Below are 9,590 nucleotides of genomic sequence, written 5' to 3'. Positions count from 1 at the left end.
AAATATGATGAAAGCTTCCTTCAGTTTGGGTTTACTAGCATAACTGAACACAACGAGGAAAGGCCGCAATGTTTGCTGTGTGGTAATATAACATCCTGTCTATGGAGAGCATGAAACCCAACAAGCTCAACGTAAGAAATGTAAAAGTGCGGATGACTCAGTGCCAAGAAAGAAAGTAAGACTTATTTCGAGAGCTACATTAACTTTTGTTTTATGGAATGACAAGACAAATCTCGGCCAGAATGTGTCATGTGTGGTGAGAAACTAGCTAATGACAGCATGAAGCCAAGCAAAATGAAACGACACCAACAGACAAAACATCAAAAGACTATTGGTGAAAGTCAGGAATTTTTTGAGAGGAAAAAGCAGGTGGCGCTATCAAGAAGATCCGCCAACATCAGAAAAGCATTTGAATGAGCAGGCAGTGATTTGCACAGAGCCACGGAGGCGTCATTTGAGTGTTGGCTATTAATTGCCAAGGCTAAAAAGCCACACACTATTGGAGAGCAGCTTATCAAACCCGCCTGTCTGAACATTGTAGAGAGGCAGTGTGGCCCACACGCAGTTGATAAAGTGAAAACCGTCCCACTCTGACAACGCTGTCAAAGACAGAATTGATAAAATGGCTGGAGATGGTCAGAACCAGCTGCACGAGAAGCTTAGGAATGTTCCCTTTGTCAGACGAGTCCGTGCTCATGGTTTATGTTCAATATGTTGACAGCGATGACTTGAAACAAGACATTCTTATGTCTACCAATCTAACCACAACAACAACAGGCCAGGATATTTTTATGGCTGTGGACTCCTATCTCTCATCCAACAATCTGCCCTACAAGAACATTGTTGCATGCTGCATGGATGGGGCTGCAACTATGATGAACTTGCTGACCTTCAAGCTGACTCGGTGTCAAAGAAATATTTCCAGGAGAACGGATACAAAAAGTTTTGGATTGTCAAAGAATACGCTGTTGCACCCAGACTGGCCAAACATGCAATTACAAGGGTTATTCTCCCATTCAGCACTACATACGTGTCTGAGACAGCCTTCAGTACCCTTGTAACAATAAAAACAAAAGCCCGCAACAGACTCGATGTACACCAGGACTTTAGGCTGGCCGTCACAAGCGTCGCACCTGACATTCCGTCCCTGGTCAAAGGCATGCAAGCCCAAGGTGGCCATTAGTTTCTGAATGAAAAGGATGGCACAGACTCGGTAAAAAAAAAAAATGTAAGCAAGACGTTATTGTTATTATGTGTGCCAAAATAACATACACTGCCTGTCAAAAAAAAACCAAAGTGTTTTTGGTTTATGAATGAACAGGGTGGTACAGACTCAGTAAAAACATTACTGTTAGAGCCAAAATAACATAGGCCTGTCAGTCAAAAAACAGTGTTCACAACTTTGCATGATGTGCATGTGGATGTCAGATGTCAGATTACAACAGTACTAACAAGTTGTTGTTTCAATGAGCCTGAGTCAGATGATAACAGTACATATATGTTTAAATGAGCCTGAGTCAGATGACAACAGGCCTACTCTGTTGATTTGTTAAAAGAAAAAGAAAAATTAAGCTTATACAAGACAAGAGACACTTAAACACAGATGTTCTGAGGATGGAAACGAGACATTTATTGAAGATAAAGGTGGAAAAAAAACTATAACTGATGTTAATTTTTGCAAATAAATATTTGGAATGAATCACTTTTCTCTTAGTGTGTGTGTGTGTGTGTGTGTGTGTGTGCGGGCCAGGGGGGGCTCAGCGTTTCTTAGAAACAAGTAGGGGAGACTCCAAGGAAAAAAGGTTGGGAACCACTGGCATAAAAAAATATGTAGGAAAACCAAAATCTTTCTTTGAAAAGAAATATGCCGAGCTGAGTAAGAGGTGAGTGTACTTCAGAAAGGCAATGACTGTCAGTGAGCGAGCCTTGAAAGTATCTTTTGAGGTGAGCTATCTTGTTGCAAAGGCTATGAAGCCACATACCATCGCTGAGACTTTGATATTGCCAGCTGCCATTGAAATGGTAAAAACAATGTGCAGGGAGAGAGAAGCGCAAAAACTGAAGACAATACAATTGTCGGATAACACAGTGAAAAGAAGGACAGATGCAATTGCTAATGACCAAGAGTGCACGCTAACAGAACGACTACGAAATTCCCCAGCCTATGCTCTACAAATGGATGTCAGCACAGAAGGAAAAAATGCCCATGCTTTGACATTTGTTCGTTATATGCAGGAGAATAATTTTCATGAGGATATTTTGTACTGTCTCCCTCTTCCTGAACAAGAGACTGCCAAGGCAATGTACGATGTCCTCCACAACTATATGAAGACAAACAACATTCCATGGGAGTGTATGGTAGGATTTTGTACAGATGGGGCTCCGTTTATGGCGGGGCGGCAAGCAGGCCTATGTGCGTTAATCATGGAACTGGCCCCCTCTGTAGTACGGACTCATTGCATAATTCATTGTGAGCAACTGGCATCTAAGGAACTGAGTGTGCTCATTGCGGACATATTGCAGCAGGTTGTAGCCATAGTCAACTACATCAAACCACATCCACTGTGTGTACGTATATTTGCATAACTATGCGGCAATATGGGCTCTGAACACGGCAATTTGCTCTTTCACACAGAAGCACGGTGGTTGTCAAGAGGTAAGGTGCTGGAGCGGTTTTTCAAGTTGAGAAATTAACTGTTGGTGTTTTTCATGGATGTGAAAAAAAGATTTTGTTGACTTTGTGTGACCAGCAAAAAATGTGACTCTTTGCATATGTAACGGACATCTTTAGAAAACTTAATGAACTGAACATAAGTATGCAGGGGAAAAACAAGAATATCATGCAGATGAGTGGCCATATTGATGGATTCAGGGGGAAAACTCACATTCTGGAGAAAAAGCATTTCAAAAGCAAACTTCACCCCTTTCCCCCAGCTCAGCATGTTTCTAACAGACAACAGCATCGGTGACCAGTGCTCCTCAAAGATGTTGTGTGAGCACCTGAAATCCCTAGAAGAGCACTTTTCCACTTACTTTCCAGACTTCGATATGTCAAAGTTTGACTGGGTGAGGGACCCATTCCACTGTAATGCAGGCTCAGTTGACCTACCTGCCACCACTGTTGAACAGCTGACTGAACTGACGTGATAGAATGCAACAGGGACTGCATTCGCGAGTGGTGATAGAGGAATTCTGGTTTAGAGCAAGAGAAGAGTACCCAGAGATCTCACAGTGTGCTTTAAAACTGTTGGTTCCCTTTGGAAGCACATATTTGTGTGAAGCCAGAGTTAGTGCTCTTGTGTGCATGAAGTCAAAGTACCGTTCGCGACTGGATGTAACTGCAGAGATGAGATGCGCTCTGTGTACTACACCACCTAACTTTGAAGGCTGCAGCGAGCTGTGCAAGCTCAACTGTCCCATTAAATAGGTGAGAGACACCAATCAAGGGTCCTGTGGGAAGGGGGGATATAAGCAGTCTGAGTATGTATGCATGTATGTATATGTAATTTTCGTATGTTTTTTCCATTGTTTTTGTATTGTGTTTGTGTTGTCTTGTGTTCGGGAAAAAGTAGATGACTGATAAAAAAATTGATCACAAAAAAGAGACACAATCATAATACATAAAATACATAAATATACAGAACTGTCCTGGGTAGAGCCTAAATGTGGTCTAAAATTAAAATTTTCTTGCAACAAATTAATTCTAGCGTAATTTTAGAATGTCTGGGGTGACTAGGGTTTTGTGACTTCAAAGTGGGGCCACAAGCCAAAAAAAGGTTGGGAACCTCTGATCTAGCCTCTCATGCAGATTAGTATTGGTCTTAGCTAGCTGGGTGCAAAGGCTCTCCAGGTTTGTAGTTCTTGATTCCGCCTCTTGCAGTGAATTTTCAACATCTGCCAGGCAACCACCGATTGAGAGCAATGTCGGCTGTACGTTTTTGATTGAAGTGTGGGTCTCTTCTCTAAACTTTTCAGTGAGGCTAATCACATTAACCAGTGTAGGTTTGGAAGGCTTAACGCTAGCTACCTCCATGCTACTATCTTCACTCATAGTTTCACAATCAGGAGTGTCCTTTTTCTTTGGTAGTTTCGGCGTGTTATGAGTAAAATACTTTATTATAGTAATCAGATAAATTTGTAGATGAAGAAAGTACGTTTGCAACAAATTATTGTAAAAAAAAATCATAGGAGTTGGTCTGGGACACATCTACTCACTATCCATGCTCAGCAGCACCCCCCTCAGCTTTAGAATTTTGCCAGCTATTTAATGTTTACATATGATTAAAGAGGAGTTAAATTACATCACTTTTAAAATGGAGATGGACTTCAAAAATTAAAATGCCAATAGTGTTTTTAAAAAGTTAATTGCATAATCCTTTTTTGCTCATATGAATTGTTGTTTGCTTACTGGTCAGTTTGTAGATAAATAAAAATGCATTGCAGATACAACAGCTACATTTTTTAGATAGAAAGTTGAAAACAAGAGTCAGTGATCATAAATGCCAAGCCAAACTAGTACATCTGGATCCAAATCCATTCGCTCAAATATTTTTCCTAGCTTGTATGGTAATGCAGAGTTTTGACAGTAGGAGCCAAAAACAGAAGACAATTTATTCATTCACTGATCTCTCTGTTTGCATCTTTCCCTTTCTCAAGACAGACTGGGACATTTTTGGGCATTCTTAGAGAGAAGTTATGACAGTTGCAGAATGTGTTAGCCTCTGGTAAACATACAGCTTGCAACTAACTGCCAGTCTTTAGTATTTACCACCAGAAAGGGTGCCAGGACTCTTGTTAGCTGTGAAAGCCTTGATTCCCTCCTTACTAAACTGGAGACACAGCACCAAAGCTGTGGCCCATAACTGTTGCTACACAAACTTGTACCTGACAAGAGTCATCTAAGTGATGAAATGTATCCGTCAATAAACGTTGTATCCAGATGAACTGATTCAACCTTCTTTGCTGATAGTAAGAGTTTGTTGTAGTTTCGTCCCAACTACCTACTGACCGGCCCGATACAATCAGAAATTACAACTCTGAAACTGGGCTCTCCAGCTAGGCCCTGCGGAGGAACACTAAAACCTGCAATGCAGTACTAAACTCTGTGTTTAATACCATGACAACAAGGGGGAGGCTGTCAGCAGCTCGACTGTAAAGGTAGAAGTCATAGCACATAACATTACACCTGGAGGACTTATCAAATTATATAACTTTTATAGCACATTCATTCTCATTGACGGTATGACCACCTAGCAAGGTGGACAAATACCACAAGGCCCAGATCATGGGCTGCTTAGGCTTCTCAGAATAGCTTATCACTTAAACTAAAAAAAAAAAGAAAGAAAAAAATGTTTCAGATGATTTTTATCCAAAATAACTGATTTCTGTGGCCCAAAACATTCTTTAATGGCCCTAAATGCTGTACAGTGCCCATTTCATGTTTTGGTGATCTGTTGTGTTGTCATGTACTGTGAATCTCTAGCCTATGAAAACGTGACTTTAATTTACTAGTGGAGCATATCATGTTGTAGCCCTGAATGCTCTGCTAGTCAGAGATTGTATTCATTGCCGTCGACATGAAAGTCAGTGATTATTTGTGGTGCATCAGTTGTGTGTGTGTTCTGTACCCGGAATTTCTGCATTATAGTCGGTATGTATGATTTTCATCTCTTAACTTTTTATGCTAACAACATAGATCAGCGTTGTGTTTGGAATTAGGGCTCATGAATATCACAAATACCGGGGATATTTTTTTCTTTAATCCCAGTCTGTCATTGCCAATACTGTCGCCTTCAAACACAATCAACTCATCACAACCACATAATACGAATGCCCAGATGCTTGTCATAACATAGCTAAAAAAAAATAATAATAATAAAAATAAAAAAAATCACAGTTACAGCAGCAATCACCCATTAACCAGAGTGAACGACCAAACAATTTACAAGCTAATTTTTATCTATTCTTTCATGAAAATGAAATGATCAAAAATAACATTTACCCTTAGGCTATCACAACAGCCAAACTGAATTTCAGCTTCACATTCTCTGACAGAATCACTGACTGTAGTTCACAGATGTGTTTATGTGATTACGCTATGTATGAGGGCCATGCTAGTTATCAATAAATTCATCACCTTTTCTCATGGAGAGACAAGTCATCTGAGTGTTTTGAGGGAGGGAAATGGAGAAAAATTCAGCAAGTGGCCTTTTTTGTGTGGAATATAACATACCATATAGTACAAAAATTAGCTTTGCTTGTCACAAAAGAATGGTATCCTTGCAAACAGATACGGAAACTCTGTCCAAAGCAGAGCGGTGCCAACGTCCAGCACAAATTGAGTAGTGACAGAATCCCATTTTCAATACGGTTTATTGTGTACGATTACACTTAAACCCCTCATACATGAGAAATTGGAAATGAAAAGTAAAATATTCAAACTTTTACATAAATGTTGAACTTTTACACATTCCATCCCAGACGTAATCTAATACACAGAGACCCAAATAGCTATGGATATTGATAAGCTTACAATTCAAATTTTAATGGGTTTCTCCGTTAGATATGATGGCAGGAACTTTTCACCAGCTCTATTATAGTGGCCATTGGTGGGATTTCTTACAGCAGCTAATTTCCTTAAATACGTGAGAGTAATTATCTTCATGGTTTGATGGATTAATCAAATAGCACATTTTAGAGCCTTTACTGTGATTTGCATGTATTATTAATCTTTCTTCTCCATATGAATCCAGTAGGAAAGAATTAATAAAAGGTTTGCCAGAAATTTTATCTTCTCCAAAGACCTTTCACAGTCTCTCCAAAAATGTCAGGCCTGTAAAACCCTTGTAGACGCTTTTTTAATGTTTCATATTCAGTAGGTACACCACAGGAAAGGAAACATTTTAAAGCTTTAACAAACAATATTTAATAACAAACAGTATTATTAATTCTTCTGGATGACAACTGCAAAACTGAACCATCTTTGTATGCCCTTTGTGCTTAAAGTACCTTTTTAACTGAAGAATAGTTCAGTGTGTTTGACTTTTTAAGGTTTCAAACTGTTATGAGCCATCCAGCTGCTAGAGATGTTGTACTCTGTGAAGTTGATCTTCTCTGACTCCTCTAAATATATGGGCTTCTCTATCAATTCCCACTGGGAACTTTATGTTGTTTCATTTTCCATATGACTAACTAAGTCTGAAATTCTTGGCTCGTTTAATGTTTATATATTATGCAATCTGTAGTTCAGACGATTGGCCATTAACTAACAAGTTTTGCTTCATGGCTGGCCAGAAAAAAAAGATGCATGATCTGTTGTAGCATGTGCACATTTTAGGATTAAATTAAGTTTTAAATAATTTTAATAGTGCTGAACATGGCCACTGTAAAGTAATTATCTTTGTGCAGCAATGCAGGCAGAAGTGCTGTATGCAATTGTGTGCTTGAAACAGAATGGCCAATTTTTGTAGCTTAAGGACTCCAAAAACCATGTTTGCATGCAATGCAATATTTCAGCACACCTCTGCATGTGCACTGTGCCTCACTCTGATTTCTGAATAGCAAATGAAAGGCGGAGATTCTGTGATGAGATTTTGTGGCTGGGGTTAGGGTTGCTCCAGATCAGTCCAACTCACAGTGTAAATGATGTGCATTCAGTCAGTTCTTTACTCCAAACACCGTTGGTGTGTTTCAGAGAGCTGTCTGTATCCAAGTGGGTCAGTTGCTGAGGAATGAATGCAAGATAATTTTCGTAAAAACATTATTTTGGGGCAGCTGCTAAAAGAGAAGTGTGCAAAACCAATAGACCGAAAACATTTACACCCACAGATATCAGGCATAGCCTACCAAGCAGCAGTTAAACATATGTAAGCAATAGTTTATCATCAGTAGCGAATGAGCACAGCAAATGTGAGGATTTTAATATTTTTTTGGCATAAAAATACCACAATAAATTCTGCTCTGTCGTGTCAATCAACTCTTCCATACAGATCCACTATACTCAAGGCTGGATTAGTACCCAGGGGCCCCTGGGCACTCAAACTCATAACCCCCCCCCCACACACACACACACACACACACACACACAAACCCACAAACACACCTCCCAACCTCCAAACCACGCCCACCCCACGCCACCCGCCGCAGCCATTAAACCCCACCTTTAATTATTTTGAGTTTCCAGTCAAGCTGGCATGTGGAATCTACCACACCATAATCACACACCTATTGGTCAAAGGCTGAATAACCAGTCCAGCTGAGCAGGTATGCCTATACAGCTCAATACACCAAGTACTGCCATTTCACTCACAAATCACAAGACAAGGAAACAACGGATTAAATCATCCCAAGGCAGTGTATGACTCAAGACTATAGCAATATTTGTGTTCACTGAAAACCATCCAAGCAGACAGCACACCAGTTATTACCGATACACAATAATGTGACTGACTAGGAATAGGTTTACAACAAACGCCATCCGAAAGGTAATCACACAGCACAGCTGAATGCAGTTTTCAAAATAAGGCTCACTAAGTGAGCTAGGCAACTTCACACAGAACTGCAAAAGCCAACGTATAATGAACTTGACAAACTGACTCCAACACAATATAGCAGCATCACACCACAGTGATGCAATAGAGGAAGACGCAGAAGACAGGAAGAAATGGAAACGGATGATCCGCTGTGGCGACCCCTAACGGGAGCAGCCGAAAGTAATAGTATTAGTAGTAGTAGACACCACAGTGACGCAATACACGTTATGCAAACAGCATATCAAATGAACTCATCCACCAAATATACAGCAACACACAACCACGACAGATACTGCTCAATGCACAGACAGCATAATCAAATGGTTCTTACCTTTAGAAGTTATTTCTTGGTTTTTTTCTTTGCAAACTCTGTGATCAAGTCCTCAAAATCCAGAGGTGTGTTCTTGCAACCGTCAGTAGACGTTTTTAGGCTAGCGGTACTGCTAGCTAGCTCGACATCCGCCATCGAATGCCTTCTTCTTCACTTTGTTTAGCTTTTCATAGCATTCGTTTCGATGTCTCACTATGGGAATACGCTCTCTCGCGTATTCACAGAAGCACTGGTACCACTAAGCCAGCAAAAAAAAAGAAGAAAGCTATCCGTATCTAAACCGACTAGCTAAACTGTCCTCAGACCGGATTGTACACCTCCGTCGCCGGATTCTAACCGCTGAAATACCGGTACAACTGCATTCACCATAGGTAGTTTTTCCACTCTAGCCTGTCCCCAAACAGCGGAGTATTATTTTGCTTCTACAAGCTACCTAGCACGTTAACTTTGCTGCTCCAACCAAGCTAACTATACCGGAAACCTGCGGCCGTCTTACCGCTTGCCCGCCGTGGAGCTAGCTAACGAAATTATCACTGACTCCAGTTAATTGTTTTAAATTTAGCACGGCAGCTAAATACAGCTGCCAAGCCGCTTCCCACCTTGGACCACGGTGAAGGCGCCCGCCTGTGCACCTGCGGAACAAAAATTTGGAGCAAAGACACACCACAGCCTCATGTATCAGTCGTTAGTTACTACGGGCAAATTTGTGCGTACGCACAATGGATTTT

This window comes from Lampris incognitus, chromosome 2, assembly GCF_029633865.1.
Source record: "Lampris incognitus isolate fLamInc1 chromosome 2, fLamInc1.hap2, whole genome shotgun sequence".
Lineage (NCBI taxonomy): Eukaryota > Metazoa > Chordata > Actinopteri > Lampriformes > Lampridae > Lampris > Lampris incognitus.
Note: the sequence above shows the minus strand (reverse complement) of the source record.